The 20620-nt window shown below is 40.0% G+C and overlaps 2 long non-coding RNA genes and 1 pseudogene across 2 annotated transcripts in view; 1 reads left to right on the top strand and 2 right to left on the bottom strand.

The window, feature by feature from the left end:
• The window catches only part of LOC136794077 (uncharacterized), a 58818-nt gene that overhangs the window by 36903 nt on the left and 1295 nt on the right, over positions 1-20620 (top strand). The window lies entirely within an intron of this gene.
• On the bottom strand, positions 2234-14884 carry LOC131755469 (uncharacterized). The gene is made up of 5 exons (XR_010840373.1): positions 11465-14884; positions 11018-11206; positions 5211-5286; positions 4799-5015; positions 2234-2964 (listed from the first exon to the last, which is right to left on the bottom strand). It is a non-coding gene; the product is annotated as an uncharacterized lncRNA (long non-coding RNA).
• LOC131755445 (UDP-N-acetylglucosamine--peptide N-acetylglucosaminyltransferase 110 kDa subunit pseudogene) lies at positions 14885-20047 on the bottom strand (annotated as a pseudogene).

Here is a 20620-nt window from a genome sequence, read left to right as displayed (position 1 = left end):
GTATCCTTATAAGAAAAGGAAATCTGCACGTAGACACAGAGGGAAGACCATGTGAAGACCAAGGGAGAAGGTGGCCATTTACAAGCCAAGGAGAGAGGCCTCAGAAGAAACCAGCCCTGCCAACACCTTGATCTTGGACTTCTGGCCTCCAGTACTGTGAGAAAATAAACATCTGTTATGTAAGCCATCCAGTCTGTGGTACTTTTTTATGGCAGCCCTGGCACACTAAAAACAGTGCCCAACCTAGAACAGGTCAAGAACAAGTCCAATCAATCCAGGAAAGATTTCAAACAAAAAAGCATCTGATGTATTTACCCTATCCACACTGAGAAATGTGACAGTGGTGTTAGAGGTTTGGAGGATGATTAGTGATAGGTTCAGAGGAAAAGACGCAAACAAAACTGAAGGGGACAAAACGGTGTAAAGAATGGAGACATACTCGTACACGATGGTTCAGAGGTGAATGATACTTACCTAGCAAATAACATAAACTTAGAATACTGATTTCACCAAAAGTTGGGAAATAACTATCCTGAAAAGATGAGGGGAACAGAAGTGTGTACGTGGACAGATGATGGGAAAGAGCTAAATTCTCATCTTCCACGGTAGGAAGTCAATAGATAGTATCAGAAACTGAAAAATCAAGACGTGGTAATATAAGCCTAGTATTTAAATATGGAGGCAAATATTAGAAAATAATGCTAAAATACTTAAAGTGGTTGCCTTTGGGTAGAAAATAATGCAAAACTACTTAAAGTGATTGCCCTGGGGAGTGACAATCAGGGGATAGGGCAGGGGTGCTGATGGGAAGACTACTCTTTTTCACAGAAATCTCGGTAGAACTATTTGCATTTTAAACTGTTGGGTTGGCCCAAAAGTTCGTTTGGGTTTTCCGTAGCATCCTGCGGAAAAACCCAAACAAACTTTTGGGCCAACCCAATACTTAACCTGTGTTTTTTTTAAATAAAAATAAAAAATTTAAAAGCTTACACAGACCACTAAAGACCTTTCACAAAGGTTTCTCGTCCCTTTAGCCAGAGGACTTTCAGTGGTGTGACGTGAGCAGAAGCCAGAAACACAGTGTGCTGAAGAGCAAATGAGACACGAGATGGCAAACAGAGACTGGTTTTCAATAAGCTGTGTTGATAAATGAAATGGGATGGGGACAGAGAGGACAACACGATCAAAGAAGGTTTTCAAAGGTGGCAGTGCTTAAGATGACACTTGTGCTGGCAAAGTCCTCCTCAGAAACTGCTTGCCAAGGAACTCCTTAAAACTATTCGATTAGCTGGACTCCCATGCCTGTCCCTGGTGGCGCTTTTTTTTTTTTTGCCTCACCAGTTGTCTTGCTGCTCCACTATCTTTCCAAGGGAGAGTTCACGATGTATGTGAAGGAACAATTCCACAGAGCAGCCTTCTGGCAAGAAGAACTCTTGTATCTCTGTTAAATGTGGCGGGCAGAAAAAAACTTTCTGAGCCACCACCTAGATGAAAGGTAGCAACCTGACTGAGCCCATCAGACACAGACCAGGGAGTAGCTGAGTTAGAGCACTTCCTCAGGGTCAGGTTCCGCAGGATGTTCATTTATAACACAGAACAGAGAAAACAACTATCATATGCAGTATCAGACTTTCCATGATACAACGCTTCAAAATCAGAGACTCAAACAATGAAGCCAACTTGCCCAAGTATTCATCAAATATTTACCAAGGCTTATGATGTCATGACAGTTAGACCCTTTCTTGAGCAAACAAAGGTTTCTGGCTTCCTCTGCAACTAAAAATAATGAACAGCTCCCACGTGATCCAGCTGTGTGTTCCAGAGGTAAACTAGCAGAAGGGGCAACTTAGAAAAAGTCAAGGTCAAGGCACCATTCCGCTGTGAGAGGCAAGTGGAGAAAGACTGCAGCAGGTTACGTTCACCAAAGAAGCAACAACACGAGGAGCCATGCAGGTCTCCCCAGATATTCCAGGCTTCAAATGTCGCACCCTATTCTGTTCATCAAGCAACCTTTATAGTCTACAGAAGTTTTCAAGTTTTCTGAGTAGCTCCACCCAGTTGGTAACAATTACCCCGCCAGGTAAATTACCCAGCATTGAGCATTTACGTTTGTCAATTGGTCTCTCCTGCTCAATTGACAATCAATCCCTAAAAGTTTATCCAGTGTTAGATGGCATATCTGACAATTCAGTGAAAGGAAATTGGTCAAATCCAACAATAGGCTGCCAAAAGAAAGAAAGAAATGTCTAATCACAAAAATACTACAACTAATTACAAATAGTGATTAGGTTCTAAAGAGATTATCTCCTAGGTAGATTTTAATAGAAATCTTGAACAGTTTTTTTGGGAGGGGTGAAGATACCCTGATGATTGGGTAAAGCAGAACATGACAAAAACACTAAAAATTTTCTGCACACACACACACTAACATTACAAGTCTATTCAGAAGGAAATACACCAAAAGAGGAAGATAGAATTTTTAAAAATAATTTACAAGGGATGCCCTTTATTACTTTTTATCAGTTCTAAAATATCATCCTCCTTTAAAAAAATTTAAGACCGGAATGACAGATTATTTCCTTCACTGTTGGAAATACTGCAAATTTATCAGCGGAGCTAAGTATCAATATAAGTTTTCCTTAAGCTCGAACACATAAGGGAGCACTAAAATAGATTATAAACCTCATTTGACCTGATCTTATAAAAAGTCACTCTGGCTGTCTTCAGTCCTGTTCTGTCTCTAGATAGATTTCCACGGTAGGCTTGTGTCACTTGGTCCGTCTATAAGAGGTCGGATAGGGTAGTCTGTAGTAACCGCCAGGATACCACCTTCTGTTCTCAGCTGCTTGACTGGCATTTGGCTTTACATTCCAAGAGTACCTCCTGTGTAAACGGTCCTCTCCGTGGGGACCAGGAGGAGGAACATGGCCTCTCTGGTAAATGTTCTGATTCTGTGAAAATTTTCTTAAACAAAAGTAATACACCATTATTCGTTTTAATCAATATACATAATAAGCTTTATAAAATTATACATAGATACTCTGGTTCTACTGTTTTCTACCTGTGTGATTTTAGCAGATAAAATTGCTTAATTTTGGATTTTGTAGTTCTTTATAAAATAGAGCTAATAATACCTTCCATCTTCATGGATTGTTTTGAAGGTAAATTAAGATGCTATACTTCAGTTACCCACCACAATGCCTCGGCACACTGTAGGTTCCCAGAAGCCTTTCCACCTTTCCCTATAGAGATAAATGCGCATACTATTCTAATCAGATACATTCTCTCCAAGTGTGGCAAGGTTGACAGGAAACAGAATAAGCTATTTATTTTTGAAACCAGGAGCCTACTTTCACTTTGTAACTAAATACATATATAAATTAATTATAACATGTAGAAATTCTAACCATGGCACATGCAACAAACTTGGAAAGTTAAAATTTAATTGTCTCAAAAGCAACATCAGTAAATCTAATATAATCATACAAAAGAAAATTTGGAAATCTGAGAAAAGTAAACACCCCCCAAAACCCCTCAATCCCACTTAATCTAAGTAAACTGGTTAATATTTACTTTTGGTCTTTTTCCCCCTAGCATCTTTTTTAGACTGCTGAATCATAACCTATTATTTTCACTTATCATAATAAGTAAGCTATCATTTTCAATGGCTTTATAAAATATCATACTATGGATATAATAATTTACTTAGCTATTCTTCATTGTTAGAAATGCAAACTGCTACCAATTTTTCCACTACTGTAAAAAATGCTGGGATTAACATCCCAGAACATATACAACTGTATCCGAAGCCCCTAGTCCAGGGTCTGATACATAGTAGGGAGTTTGAGGAATGTGCTGAATGATTAAATGCATGTAGATTTTTCCATATTTTTAAGTATTTCTGTAACCTCATGGCAGAATTACTAGGTATGAACATTTTTATGGCTATTACAGTTATGTTTCAAAAGGGCTATATCATTTTTCAGTGCCCCTGGCAACATAAGCAACACCTGTTTGAAATGTTTACATCTGCTAAAAATGCCAAACATCTTTTTGAAAACTGAAAGTTTACAATGTGCTAAAGTACTTTATTAACTCATGTAATAATCAACAACAATCCCAAGGTATATGTTATTAAATTTTACTTATAATATTATTAACATTCCCATCTAACTGGTAAGAAAATAGGAATTTAGAGATCTTACTCAAGACCACGTACAGGGTGAACAGCAGAGCCAGGATGCACACCCAGGTCCAGCCGGACAATCAATACACTGGACTACCTTGTCAAACACTTGCTAAATTAATAGCCAAATAGCAAACACTGTTGTTGTTTTAATTGTATTGAGGTTTTTCCTGTTTCCCAAGTAAAAGTATGTTTGTGATTTATGTGTTCAACCCCTTTGCAAGTTTCTCTACTGGAATTTTACCATTTTCCCTATAATTTGTATTTACTCTTTAAATAAAGCAACCTTCTTTATTCTGAAGACTATACCACTATTAATGCAGCCTAAGAATGTAAGATCCTTTCTGACACTCACATCAAATTATTGGTTTAAACTAAGTTTAAGAATCAATGAAAATTTCTAAGTCCTCTTCCCAACTGCCCTTGAAAAATCACCTATTCCCCCTCCTATACTTGATTTTCCAGCCCTAAATGCAAACTATGGAACATACAATACCTCCTGGTTGACACTGATCAGCAAGAAAACACCAGTTCTTCACAGTATAATGTGTTTGCACTAATTTATAGTATTAATTTCTATTTCAATTCTAGAAAAAGGGAAAGCAGAGATACCTTTCTGATTGCTGCAAACCTTGGGTCTGGGTATGGAAATGCCGAGATGTTAGGTAACCTGGGGTCCGAGGTAGGTTATACTTCGGTCCTTGGTTAACAGACTTATTAGCTGTGTGAACTGGTTCCATCATGTGCTCTGAGTCTTCAAAGCCACTTGTTCTGGATACACTGGAATCCCGATTCCTCAAACAGCATGTTTCCACAAAATATTACTGGTCTGCAAATTCAGTAGCCAATTTAGGACTATATTTTGGCCCGTGAAAATAACAATTCCATCCGCCCCCCCCATTCCTATTTGTTTAGGTTTCCTCGAGCAAGTAAACAAGGTACAAGAAGAAGGGATATGTGCAACTTAAATGATATAAGAATAGATCTTCCTAACCACAAATATCACATATAATATGCAACTTACTTTCTGATGGGACCATTCTGAAGGTCTTCAATGAAGTTTTGTCTTTCTAAGCAATGTCCACGGCTCCTATTGAATACTGAGGAGTGGATGAACTGTTAGAATAACTGTACAAAGAGCAAATCTTTCCCAGAGAGAGCAGTTCAAAGCTGAAATCCAGGGACTTCCCTGGTGGCACAGTGGTTAAGAATCCGCCTGCCAGGGGGCTTCCCTGGTGGCGCAGTGGTTGAGAGTCTGCCTGCAGATGCAGGGGATACGGGTTCGTGCCCCGGTCCGGGAAGATCCCACATGCCGGCGAGCAGCTGGGACCATGAGCCATGGCCGCTAAGCCTGCGTGTCCGGAGCCTGTGCTCCACAATGGGAGAAGCCACAACAGTGAGAGGCCGCGTACCAGAAAAAAAAAAAAAAAAAAAAAAAAAAAAAACAGAAAAAAAACCCTGGGGAATATTAAGAGACCTAAAGGGAAGTAAAATTTTGAAACTTCACTTGAAGTAATAAAACACTGATTCCAGTAGGCTATGATAAGTTACATATGTATAGTGTAATGCCAAAAGCAAGCACTAAGAAAACTATGCAAACAGCATACACAAATGATTATAAATAAATTAAGTTAAAATGGACTTACTAAAAAATGTTTAAGTCACCCACAAGAAGGCAAAATAAGAAAAAGACAGGATTGAGAAACTAATGTAAAAGACAAAACAAAAAATAAAATGGTAGACCTAATCTTTAACATAGCAATAATTACATTAACTGTAAATGATCCAAATAACCAAATCAAAGACAGAGATTGGAAGAGTAGATTAAAAAATCACAAGCATGTTGCAACTATATACTGTCTATAATAAGCTTACTTTAAACATCATGATATAGGTAGTTCAAAGTAAAAGGATGAAAATGATATATCATGTGAACGTTAATCAGAAAAAGCAGGAATGGCTATATTGATATCAGATAAAGTAGATTTCAGAGCAAAGGAAATTATTCGGGGCAGAGGGTCATTACATGAAGATAACAGGAATAATCCACCTAGATGACCTAGTGATACTAAATGTGTGTGCACCAAACAACAGAACTTCAAAATACATGAAGCAAACACTGAAAAAGGTAAAAGGAGAAAATTTTAAATCCACAATTATTATTTGACACTTCAACACAGCAATTTATAGAACTATCAGAGAGAAAAATCAGCAAGGATATGGAAAAAATGAAAACATTGTCAATCAGCAGGATATAACTGATGTTTGAAGAACACACTCAATAAGAACAGAATACATATTCAAGTGTCCGTGGAACAGTCACTCATATACCATATACTGGGCGATAAAAAACATGAGTAGATTTAAAAGAATTAAAATCAGAGAGAGTATGTTCTCTAGCCATAATGGAATCAGACTACAAATCAGTAACAGAAAGACAACAGGAAAATCTTCAATCACATGAAAGCTAAACATCACAATTCCACATAGCTCCTGGGTGAAAAAGACAGCATCAAGGAAAAATTATTTAATGCATAGAATAAAAGAAAATGGAGATATAACAGATCAAAGTTTGTGGAATGAAGTGAAAGCAATGCTGAAAGAGGAGTCTATAGCACTAAATTGGGAAAGGAAATATTTCAAAGCAATAATCTAATTTTCTATATTAAAATAGTATAAAAGGAAGAGGAAAAACACTCAACAAGCAGAAAGAAGGAAATAATAAAGATGAGACAGAAATCCATGAAACTGAAAACATCGAAATAGAGGGGAAAATCAGTGAAACAAAAGGCTGGTTCTTTGAAATAAACAATCTAATCAATAAACATCTAGCAAGACTGATAAAGATAAAAAGAGAGATGGCACAAATCACATATATCAGAAATGCAACCAGGGATACCATGACATATCGTGCAGGTTAATAAGGGACAAGTTATTATGAACAAGTCTACACTATATATTCAAAAATGTAGATGAAATGGACCAATGCTTCTACACCCCAAACTACCAAAACTCAGCCAAGATGAAATAGATAATCTCAATTTTCCTGTAACCATTTGAAACACTGATTTTTCATTTAAAAACTCCCAAAAGAGATCACCTCTGTGCTTTGTGACCACCTAGAGGGGTGGGATAGGGAGGGTGGGAGAGAGGGTGATGCAAGAGGGAAGAGATATGGGAACATATGTATATGTATAACTGATTCACTTTGTTGTAAAGGAAAAACTAACACACTATTGTAAAACAGTTATACTCCAATAAAGATGTTTAAAAAAAAGACTCCCAAAAGAAATATGCAGGCTTAGATGTTTCACTTTTACCCAAGACTTAAAGAATTAACACCAATTTTACATGAGTAGATAAAAGACAGAAGTAGAGGGAACAGTTCCTAATTAATTTTATGAAGCCAGTATTACCTTGATACCAAAACCAGACAGGGATAGTATAGAAAGAAGAAAACTACGGACCAATATTTTTTATGAATTGGCTGCAAAAATCCTCATCCAAATATTAGTAAATTAAATCCAGAAATATATAAAGAGAATAATATACCATGATCAAGTGGTATTTATTCCAGTTATGCAAAGTTGGTTAAGTATTTGAAAATCAAACAGTGTAATCCACCATATCCTATAGATTAAGGGGGAAAAGTCATGTGAGCCTATCCATTAATGCAGAGAAAGCATTTGACAAACTCCAATCCCATTCATGATTTTAAAGAAAGAAGAAAAAAAACTCCAAGCAAACTAGGAATAGTTTGAAACTCATAGAGATGACCTACAAACAACCTATACCAACATAATATTTAACTGTGAAAGACTGAATGCTTTCTCTGTCAGATCAGAAACAAGGCACCGATATCTGCTCTCACCACTTTTATTAAATATATTACTGGAGGGTCTAGTAAGAAAATAAAGCAAAAATAAATAAATAAATACATAAATTTAAAAGTTAAAGTTTTAAAAAGTTTATTTAAAAGAAAAAAGGACTATTCCTACTATGTAAAATAGGAAGGAATATATCCTACTGAATGTTGAATAGTAATATATCCTATTATATTGATTAAGGAAAAGTAAAAATGTCTCTATCTGAAGATGAGATGAAAATCTAAATGGAGAAAATGCCAAAGAACACACAAAAAGCTTGAGAAATAATATTAGTTTGTCAATGTTTTAGAGTACAAAATCAACAGAATTTTATCAAATTATATATTAATAACAAATGTGTAGAAGCTTAAATAAAAATATGTGATGCCATTTACAATTGACCTAAATAAATACTTAAATAATAAGCCCAATAAGACATTTATAGGACCTGTATACTGAAAATTACAAAATGCTGATGAAGAAAAATTGAAAAGTCCCAAACAAATAGGGAGACATACCTTGTTCATGGATTAGAAAACACAACGTAATGAAGATGTCAATTCTCCCCAAGTTAAGAGGCTTAACACAATTACTCTTTAAATGCCCTCAAGGTTTCTGTGGATATAGACAAGCTTATTCTAAGATTTATATAGTAAGAAGAGGCTGAAGAATAGCTAAAACAATTTGTAAAGGAAGATTCAAATGGGAGGAATTAACCTACCCAATTTCAAGATTTTGCAGTAATGATGGAGGGTAGATACATAGATCAATGGAATGGAATAGAGAACCCAGAAATAGACTGACATAAATACATTTAACTTGTTTTTGACAGCAGTGCAAAAGCTATCAAGAAAGAATAGACTTTTCAAAAAATGGTACTGAAACAGTTGGATATCCCTCAACAAAAACAGACAAACAAAAAATGAACCTTAACCTAAACCTCCACACCTTACACAACAACTAAATCAAAGTGGATCATAATCGTAAATGTAAAAGCAGGACATTTTTAGGGAAAAAAAGGAGAAAATCTTTGGCATCTAGAACTAGGTGAATAATTCTTAGACTTGACACGGAAAGTATGATCAATAAAAGCAAAAACTGATAAACTGGATCTCATCAAAATGAGTTAAAAATGCTTCCTAGAAGATCCTTTTAAGTGGATGAAAACTCAAATTACACAGTGGGAAAACATATTTGAAAATCCCATATGAGACAAATGACTTGTATACAAAGTCATTTGTCATATACATATATGTCATATACAAAGAACTCTCCAAACAACTTAAAAACATCCAACTAGAAAATAGGCAGAAGACAGGAACAGACATTTCATGGAAGAGAATATACACATGGCAAAGGAGCACATGAAAAGATGTTCAACATCATTAGCCATTAGGGAAATGCAAATTAAGACCATAATGACATATCAGAGAATAACTAAAATTAAAGTATAGTGACAATATCAAATGCTGGCGAGTACGTAGAAAAATTACATCACTGGTGGAAAAATAAAATGGTTTAGCCACTCTGAGAAACAGCTTGACAGTCTCTTTTCATCCTAAAAGTAGATTCACCCTACAACGCAGTAATTGTACTCTTGAGCATTTATCCAAAAGAAACAAAAACTTAATGAAGTTCCCACAGAAACTTACATAGAAATGTTCCTAGCAGTTTTATTTTTAATAGCCAAAAACTGGCAACTACCCAAATGTCTTTCAATGGATGAATGTGGAAACAATATGTGATATGATAAAATCTTACGATAGAATACTACCGAGCAACAAAAAGGAACAAATTATTAATATAGGCAAAAATTGAAATGAACTTCAAGGGAATGATGCCGAGGGAAAAATTTTAAAGGCCAATCTCTGAAGATTAAGTAATTGATGATTATGTTTACTTATTATTCTTAAAATAACAAAACTGTGGCGATGGAGAACAAATAAGAAGTTGCCAAGGCTTAGAGATGGGGGTAGAAGGTACAGTGGGGGAACTTTGTGAGGTTTTTGTGGTCCCAGGACAAATAATACAGCAATCTTGGTTTTAATCCCTAAAGATTTTTAAAAGCAATTCCTAATAAGAGGTGTCCAGATATTTAGCAATGGCAGCAGATCAGAGGTATAGCTCCCCAACATGACAACTTCAAAAGGGATCCTACGAATTCAATGCAGATGTTGATTTTAAAAAGGCCAGTCACAATAGTTAAATGGTATATATCTTAGCGCTATTATTCTAAGTATCCAGCTATACCAGAAGGACTAGCAGGATTTTCTGTACATTCAATCTTATTTAAGACAGTAAATCTTATAATAAGACAGTGAAAAAAAGAAAAAGAAAACAACACAAACCTCAGCTACTGTTGGATACTCTCACAGGAAGATGAGGTGAAAATATGTAGCAGCGGCTCAAAAGCTTAAGCGGTGGCCCCTAAATTTGGCTGCACATTAGAATCATCTGAAGCACTTTTTACAAACCCTCACACCGACGGTTGGTCATCCTAGACCAATAAAATCATTTTAAATCTCCCCAGACGACGCCAATGTCTAGCCAGAACTGAGAACCAGCGGACTAAGCAGAAGGGGATGTTTCCACAAAGATTTCTTAACAATAAGTCCTTTCACCCAATCAGATTTACCTCCCCGCAAAGGGGCAAAGAAGGCTAGATGTTGTCCATCCTTGCTTAGCTTTAATTAGCACTTGTGACTTGCCCAAAACCTAGATCGTGTTTCCCCTAAATTTCATGTTATTGCCTACGTTTTTCAAACCCAGGGCTAAGGGCTTTGCCGGGATGAGATTTTAAGTGCTCACACAGGGAAGTCCCTGGCAAACCAGGACAGCGGTCACTCTACATTGACATGTAAAGCATCCTCCATAACCCTGCCAGTGCTCCCAGATACTAGTCTGTGCCAACCAGTGGAGCAAAGGCGTTCTCCGTTACTACCACGGCACATGCTGCTGGACTTGCCTTGGCTGGTCCCGATCTTTTCCAGGCGCCGCTCCCCTTCCCCTGCTGGTGGACGCTTTGGCCAGCTGACAATGCAGATATGTTCAAACTTTAAGGTGAAGAAAAATCATCTGGAGGGCCTGTTATAACAGAGATCACTGAGCCCCACCAGAGTTGCTGATTCCATAGGGCTGGGACAGGGCCCTTCAACTGGAATATCGAACACATTATCAGGGGACGCTGCTAAAGCTGGTCAGGTTGTCACCGAATGCAGGTTCGTGTGTCTGAAGCACAGGGAGGCCCAACATACCTAAAGGTTGGAGTGTGGAGCAGAGACAGGTTTGTTGCAGGATCGAGCAAGGAGAGGGGTTGGCCCGTGTTCCAAAAAACCCTGAAATCGCCAAAGGATTTCAGCAAAGGATTTTTAAAGGCCAGGTGAGGGAGGGACGTCCCAGGGAATGTGATTACCTCGTGCACAATCCTCTGACTGGTTGATGTTGAGGCCACAGGGCAGGTAACATTATCCATCCTTAGGTGCCAGAAGGTCTGGGGGCTACGTGCTCATGATCATCAAGGAGTTAATTTCTTCCATTCGGTGGTGGTTTTTAGCATCTGAAAACCCAAGAAATATGCCTGAGATACTATTGTCTGAGTACTTCAGAGAGGAACTACAGCAGAGGAGATGGGGGATGGGTCTGTCCTAGGAAGGCCCCATAGGGTACTGCTTGCTTACAAGGGGACCATACTTTGAGAACCACTGCTCTACTGGCTTGGAATGTTAAGAAAGTAACGGAAGAATCCCTCCCCAGATCTAGATTCTAGTATCGCCAGCTATTCTGGTGGGGGGAAGGGTAAGTTTTGTCCTTGCTTGGACTTCTTGTTCATTTATATCGAAGCCTATTGGAGGCAGTGCGCTCGGCGGTCCTGCACAGCTGTCTTTTGCTTCAACGGTGTTTGCAATGAACAGACCCAGGGACGCTCCTTGCTCCAGCCCCCGACCACCCTCCTACCTTTCTTCCAGTCGCAACCTTTAGAATCAGCCACTCACCTATGCTCAGCCTCCAGGACAGGCCAGCACCGTTTTGTGAGCTTAAATCCTTGTCACTGATCAACCACAAGTTCCCAGCTTCCTCAGAATTATTCCATCGAGGTGGAGGCCGCCGTCCACCGCCTGTTCAGCCTGCATCTGTGGACACTTACCTCTCTTTGAGCTTCTGTTTCGACAGCAGCAATGGGACTCTGGACAGTGTGGGCCACATTTGGCGCCAACTGGCTGAGGAGGAGTGCGAGGGCGCCCAGCGCCTCTTGAAAATGCAAAACCAGTGCTGCGGCCGCGCCCTCTTCCAGGATGCGCAGAAGCCTTCTCAACATGAGCGGGGTAGAACCCAGGACGCTGTGGAAGCCGCCATTCTTAGGGAGAAGAACCTGAACCAGGCACTATGGGATCTGCGCGCCCTGGGCTCTGCCCGCGCGGACTCCCACCTCTGTGACTTCCTGGAGAGCCGCTTCCTGGAGGAGCAGGTGAAACTCATCAAGAAGATGGGCGACCACCTACCTGACCAAGCTCCGCTGGCTGGCTGGTCCGCAGGCTGTGCTGGGCGAGCATCTCTTTGAAAGGCTCACCCTCGAGCACAAACAGGAGTCTCTGAAGTCCAGCGGCCTCTGAGGAGCCCCTCTGGCGTCAGAGCTTCCGCCTGAAGCCCCGCTCTGCAGCCACGAGGCAGCTTTGTAACCGCCCTGGAGCCCTCTCCCAAGCCTTGGACCAAATGGAAACAATAAAGCTTTTTGCAGAAGAAAAAAACAGCCTATTTGAAACACAAACAGAATTAGGAGAAAAAAAGAAATATATATATATATATATATATATACGTATATATTCACGTTCTCTTAACATATGAATTGCCCCACTTTATCTGTGTGAAATCAGTTTGTTCCCCTCATTGGGCTGGTTCTCAAGCTTTGCTGCTCATTTGAACTCCCTAAAGAGCTTTTAAGAAAAACATTGGCGTCTGGGTCCCAGCCCCAGAGATTTTGATTCAGGAGGTGTAGGGAGGAGCCTGGCACGGGGAGGTCTCAGAGGCCCCCAGGTGATTCTAATGTGCAGCAACTTTGTGAACCACCTCTTGGCTTCAAGCCAGCTAGCGATCAGATATTAAATCTAAGACACATGGGCTAGTGCGTGAGCTCCGTGGCTAGGTGTATTTCATTTTCTTCTTCCTGGAAGATTCGTGCCAGGGAAAATGATTGATAGTTGTAGTACTTCTCTGAAATGGATTGAAATTTCCAACTAGCGTGAACAGGGGAGGGTGAGTGGGTGAATGCAATAAGGTGTATCATTTACGTATTGCCCTATGTGTATGGCTAGAAGCTTTTGCAACTGAGGTCTGCCCTGCTTTTCATGCTAATGGTAATGCTTGTCCTCCTAATGCAGCTGTAAACTTTCTAAGCCCATAGGTAGACAGCATCACAAAATATTTACCCCTCCCCACTGGCCCACTCTCAAGCTTCACTCCCCTTCCCCAATTCACAAATGTACATCAATGCGCTTGGGACCAATATCAACATATTGACCTTCAATTCTTCTACTTTGCAGCTTCCCTCTTATCAGGAGATGTCAGCATTTCGTGCAAGGACAAATGCTTGCCTCTTGGTGACTAATGTAGACAATGCCTCCAAGAGGCAAATAGCCCTTAGGGAGGGGGAAAAAGTCTTTCAAAAAGTTGACGCCCAGAGGAGGCATTTTCAGTCATCTCAGCTTAGAGGTCAAATATCCAAAAATTTTTTTAAAAGGTTAAAAAGAAGAAGAAGAAGAAAGCAAGGAAGAAAAGAAGGAAACAATTTTCTTATCTCATAGTAAAAAGGCAGTTTTCCTTAAAAAAAAAGACTTAAGCCTTAAATTCTCTTTCCTAATCAAAATGTGCTTTTCCTTCTTTAGACCATTCCTCTTATATCCTGTATTATTCATGATGTTTAATTCTTGAAATAGCACGTGGCTGAAAACAGAAGCTCACGTCTTGTCCACTATGAATTAAATCTTTTCCTAGGACCCGTCTACAATGTACAATTTGGGGTCTGCCAACATAAGTATTTTCTCTGAAATAAGTTACAGCATTTTGCCTTTGCAATATATAGGGATACAATATATTGTTAACACAATATAGTTAATATAGTCAGTATAGTCAGTACAACTATAACGCACGTGATATGATGCCGCTTTGGTGATTTTCTTCATCCATGTAATTCTGAAATTTGACAGTATAGTTTTCATTTTCTAATGAGCTGAGTATTACCTTTGCAAGGATAGAAAAATAAAATAAATTCATAATATTCTTGTGTGGTTTGTCCCTGGGGTGGATTACCATAATGGGGGGTTATCTGAGCCTTTCCCCAAGTCATTAAGAAACCTCCAGCGAGCAGCCCCTTGTCCTCTCCAGGGAGTGGGGGGAAAGGATCTTTAATCATCATAATCCTGGGAGGAGAAATCTCAGAAATAAGACATCTGCTTCTGTGCCTTGTTGTTTTGCAGAATAGCAATGATTGCTTTAGCAGCTTCTATTGCCGTATGTGTACAATAAGTAGATGAACATAAAACTGAATGAACACATAACAGAAGGATAAACCCACCCAGCTTAACAAATCCACTCTCTCACCTGCTGTGCCCTGAAACATGAAAGAATCACGGGATCATAAGGATTAATAAAATAACAGTCTCTGTTAACCAAATTGACAGGAGGTATAAGGATAATTTGTCCGATTTGGGACCAACAGCTTAACTGCTTAATTCTTTTTTTTAAGGGCAAATCATTCATGTATTGTTTAAAGATTGCAAGACAACATCTGAATTTCGGGAGCACAATTTAAATGTTTTACTTTTTGGATAAAGCAGAGTATAATAGAAAAAACAATTAGTTTCCAGTAATATCTATATCTCTATGCAGAATTAAGTCTTCCACAGACATGTTACCTGGAAACAAAACCCTGTTAAAATAAGCAAAGCTTCAACCAGAGCGGCTACTTTTCGGGCCAGGGGAAAGGTTCATCCCTATAGGAGGATGATGTGCTGTGTAAAATGGCTGCAAGGTCACAGCCTTGAGGGCGCTGGAAGCCTATTATTCTATTCCACATTAAGTAGTTTGGTGAACTTCAAACGTCCGTTCATCTGCAACCAAGCTGGCAACCTTTAACTGATATTTCAAGCAGGTAAAAAATAAATTAAAAGAAATCCCTACACTGATGTTCCTTGATTTACACTGTTAAATGGCTCATTAACATGTAATTCTGTTTAAGAATTACATTTGAGACTCCTTGCTCAGATTTTGGTTCCCAGTACAAATCTTTCAGAGATTCAAGTTCTGATTAATCAATAATTTGTCAGCTAGGATACATTCAGGCAACAGCTGCAACTACAGAACAGGTGCACTGCCTCAGCGCCTTGGAAAGACATAATCTTGCGCAATACTAGCAGAAAAAGTATCGGTTACCAGACAGCATATGTGCAGTACAGCAAGACAAAAACATATATTCATATGTTGGCTTGTTTAAGCCTCAAGCCCTCGATCTTTGTTGAAATACAATAATTTCATTCCTATGGTTTTCAATACCAAAAACTCAACGTCCAGGAGGGCTAAAGCCTAATTTGTACTCCAAACCAAGTAGCAGTGCAGTTTGCTACTACTGAGGCTGAATCCATAAAGACTTCAAGACCACGTCCAGAAGACAAGTTATTATATATAATACCCTAAAAGTTCTGAAACATAATTATCATATACATAGCTGGTCCTTCAGAGCTTTTTACCTATAACATGTTTTTTGGTGCCAGTTATTTAATGTACTGGAGATAACTGTGACTTACCGATCAAATAGTTGAATACTTATACTTACTTGGGATTTCATTTCTGCTGAACGACAAAGGAAGAACAGGACTCAATTAAAAAAGACAAACTTTAGAAATGAAAGTAAAAATCTTACCACACACTGTCACTTTTGGAGGCAGCATAGAGGGGCAGTCAACGGTAAAACACTGGTGAAACAGGTCAAAACTCTAGGCCCAAAATCCATTATTATTATCATCGGTGACAATACCACCACTGCGCCCTTCATAATTACTCATCACTCCTAAGATTCTTCACTTGGCACCACACGTTGTGTTTAAGAGAAACACTCTGGGAGGTTTTGAATGAGACTTGTTTTTTTGTTAGCCAAGTTACAGGACAATTTTTAGCGTGGGGAGAAGGGAAGAAGGAAACGGACCAGAAAAAGAATTTAAGCCATCATCTAGAAACCAACAGAGCACTGATAGTTCCAAACATTATGTCAGACACTAAAATCACTGATCTAGGCTCAAGTGGTTTATAAAACCTATAAAAAGACTACACCAGCAAAGTCCCCATTTATCTGTAGAGCTCAGAAACTAAAACAAGGAATATTTTAGCTTAAAACCTTATCTCAAGAGAATCATATACACTTCACATGAAGAAAAATACCTGAAACCAAACATTTTTAAAAGCTCCAATACCCAAAATATAAGAAAAAATAATAATTCAGAAGACTCGATCAATCCCTGATAATCACAAATGGCTGGGCAATCTCTATCTCCCTTCCACACTTACCATCCATCCCATGGAAGACCAAGGGAGATGAGACCTCCCAGACTTACGCAACAGCTGGCTGCTGCAAAGTTCTCTGGAGACTCCTTGTGGAACAGCAGCTTCGCATCTCTTGTGTCTCTCCCTATCATGATCATGCAGGAAGCAAGGCTGGCTGTGCTATTTCTTATCATTGTCTGTCACCCATGTGCAACATGGGTGTTGCACAGAGAAGTAAAAAGTTGTACAGAGAAGTAAAAAGTAGTTCCCTTTCCCCCAGAACGTTGAGGCTGACGTACAGGGGTAATTCTCCCATGCACACAGTCATTATTTAGGCCGACTCAGTGACTTCAACAGGCTTCATCATGTGATCAGGTTTGTTGCCAGCTGCATAATGCTCCCACATCTGTAGATAGAGCTGCTCTAGTTCCATTGTGTATTGTTTGGTGTTGAACAGAGGGCTAGATATTCTCTGCTTCCAGAATTTGCCACGAATTTTCTTCAGGTATTCTAGGTCAGTTCCCAGTTTCACAGCTATGTCTTCATAGTCTTGTCTATTTTTAGCAATAAGCTCAGGACAGCCTAAACAAGTGAGCTGGGAAGCTGCAACTCGGGAAGCGAGAGTCTCTCCTGGCATAGTCACCATGGGTGTCCCTGCCCAAAGGACATCCATCCCTGTGGTGTGTCCATTACAGAGTGGAGTGTCCAAGCAGACATCAGCCAGCTGGCCTCTGCGAACATGTTCCTCTTTAGGAGCAACAGGTGAAAAGATGATACGGTTCTGGGGAAGGCCCAGATTTTGTGCGTACCATTGAATATTAGGTTCTCCTACTGCTGGAAAACGCAACAGCCACAGTACACTATTGGGAACACGCTTCAGAATACTTGCCCACATCTGCAAAGTAGGTGGGTCAATTTTATATAACTGATTAAAGTTACAGTACACAATGGCATCTTCCGGTAACCCGTACTGAGAACGTGTGGTTACAATAATGGTACGGGGTACCTCCTCTCCAGTGGCAGCCTTATTGTTGATCTGGGGAGTTGCCAGTCCATTGCTAATACTGAATCCATTAATTGTTATCTGAATTTGTCCTCTGTTAATCATGTCAATAACTGCTTCTGCAATAGAATTCATAGAAATGACAGGCATATTAAGAGCCGTATTACTGCTGTCTGTGTTGTCTTCTCCATCAGGACATTTCATCTTGACTACTTTCACATCTGGTAGACTATCAAGAAATGCTTTGAGGTCGATGCCATTCAGCACAATCCGATTGTCATAAATGTGCCCATTGGACTTAAAATCGATGACCGCTTTTTTCTTCAGGTGAGGGAACATATTAGCGTGATCACCAATAAAGAAAGTACGGGGCATATAAGCCAGTTTCTCAGAATACTGCTCAGCAACTTCAGCAGGTGAAGTTTCCTGATCAGTGATGATATAATCCATGAAAAGCGCGCCACTAGTCCCAGGGTACCCCAGCCACATTGCCTGAATAGGAGCTGGCCTGAGAGCAAAGAGTTCATTTCGAGCACCCCTGGTATAACCATTCATATTTACAAGGATGTGTATACCATCTTGATGGATGCGATCAGCTGCTTTTCCATCGCATGGAATCTGAGAAAGATCAATGAAATGATGGGCTTCTGACATCACCTTCACTCGGAAGTTTGTGCCATCATCTGGGCTCAGGGCATAACAGAATACCTCAAATTTGTCAGAGTTGTGCATGCCTGGAATAGACTGCATAAGATGAGAAGTAGGATGATTCCCAAAGTCAGAACTCACGTATCCTACACGCAGTCGGCCACCACTGAGCCGCAAGTCTTTTGGATGTTCATACGGTGGTTTGTGAAGGACATTTATATTATCCAAGCAGGCGTTCCCATGCCTCTCAGCAATAGCCTTTCTGAAGCCATGAGAAAGAGGATACAGCATACTATGATGAGGTTGCACGGAAGGCAACCTGTTCTTCTCTAACTGGTCAGCCACAATGCCGACCAACTTCTTCATTCGCTCATCATAGTCTGTCCAATCACAGACAAGCTGCAGGCAATGAGCCAAATTACAATAAGCGTCAGGTAAATCAGGTTGAAGCTTCAGAGCGGTGCGATAAGAAGCAATTGCTTCTGGAATATTCCATGAATCCTTGTGAATGGCAGCCAGATTGCTGTGGGCATCCACAAATGCAGGGTTAATCTGAATGGCACGAATATAACACTGCAAGGCTCCCTGGACATCCTGCATCTCCATTAGAGTGTTCCCCATATTATAGTAGGCCTCAGAAAAGGTAGGACTGATTCGAATAGCCTCCTGATAATGCATCAGAGCTTCCTGCAGTTGTCCCTGCTGCTTCAATACACTTGCTAAATTTGAATGGGCAACAGCAAACTCTGGGAAGACTTCTAAGGCTTTATGATACAAGCGAAGTGCCTCTTCAATGTTTCCCTGTTCTCTTTTGATATTGGCTAGGTTATTCAGAGAGTCTGCATGGGTGGGGCACAGCCCGAGAGCTGTATTATAACAATCTTCTGCTTCGGCACCACTGCCCTTCTCTTTGAGAGCGTTGGCTAGGTTGCAGTAAGCATCAGGGAAATGGGGTTGCAATTCAATAGCTCGCCTGTAGGTGTCTATTGCCAGATCTATCAGGCCTTGCTCATAGTATGCATAAGCCAGGTTGCCATGTACCCCTGCATGATTTGGGCTCAAGCTTAGAGCAAAAAGGTAAGCTGCCACAGCTCTGTCAAAAATCCGTGCCTCTTTGAAGACATTTCCTAAATTGATATAAGCATCCAGAAAATGGGGGTCAAGGGTGACAGCCTTTTCAAAGTGATGAATTGCAAGCCAAATCTCCCCTTGTGCATTGAAAACACAGCCAAGATTACTCCAAGTTACTGCAAAGTTCGGTTGCGTCTCAATTGCTTTCAGATAACATGCCTTGGCTTCTTCCAAGCGACCCAGGGCTTTGAGCAGGTTCCCCAGGTCACTGAGAACACAGTACAAATCAGGATTGCACTGAAGAGCAGAGACGTAAGCTTGTGCTGCCCCTTCCAAGTCACCTGCTGCTACCAAAGCGGCTGCCAGGTTAATATAACCATCGATGAAATCTGGCTTGAGATGCACTGCATACCGGTAATGCTCAATTGCTTCCTGCAACTGCCTTCCTTCTCTGTACACATTCCCCAAATTCGAATAGGCTTCTGCCAGAAGAGGGTTCTGTTTGATTGCCAGAGTACTAAAGTGGGCAGATCTGTCCAGACTTCGACACTGGAAGTGTATAGATGAAAGTAATAAAAGTACATCAGTATTGTCTGGCTCTTGTCTCCAGAGCTGCATGCAGTATCTCTCAGCTGCCTCAAAATCTCCCGCCTGATATTCTCGATGTGCCAACTCAGCTAACCCTTGGAAGGTTAGTTTCCTTGGCTCTGTGCTGTCGGCCACGTTGCCCACGGAAGACGCCATCTGGAGCTTCTGGAGGGAGAGAGAAAAGGGGATCACTGAGTCCCGCTGCCGCCACTACTGGCAAGAGTGTTTCTAGAGGGAGCAAATACGAGGGCAGCAGCCATACCACTGCTTTGACAGGCTTAAGCAGCGGCAACAGTTACAGGCACCGAACCTTAGGAACTCTGGGTTGGCCATCTACCTCTCACGGTCTTGAAATCTTAATTCTTAACCCTGCCTTCTTCCACCATATTTTCTCCTATTCAGGGAATAAAAATTACCTATACACTTGCCTTAGAAGAAATCAAAAGTCAGTAGTAGTCCAAACACTTTTTAAAATTGTGTTTTCTGTCCAGTTGGAAATGAAATAGATGATTGAATTTTCTTCATCATTCATATAGTCAATGTGGAAAACATTAGGGCCGTGAATTTCAATACAGTAAGATCAAAAATTTTAAATTGGCCTTCCCAAACCAGTAATAAGTAACCGATATTGTATATAATGCTAAAATCTTAGAGACTGAGCTTGATATTTATAAACTTGTGAAAACATTAGCTAATTTCTCCTCATATTTCTCATGCCTCAAACCTGAG

The sequence above is a fragment of the Kogia breviceps genome, chromosome 4 (genome assembly GCF_026419965.1).
Source record: "Kogia breviceps isolate mKogBre1 chromosome 4, mKogBre1 haplotype 1, whole genome shotgun sequence".
In the NCBI taxonomy this organism is placed as follows: Eukaryota; Metazoa; Chordata; class Mammalia; order Artiodactyla; family Physeteridae; genus Kogia; species Kogia breviceps.
The sequence above is the reverse complement of the archived record's forward strand: the minus strand, read 5'-3'. Positions and strand labels throughout refer to the sequence as shown.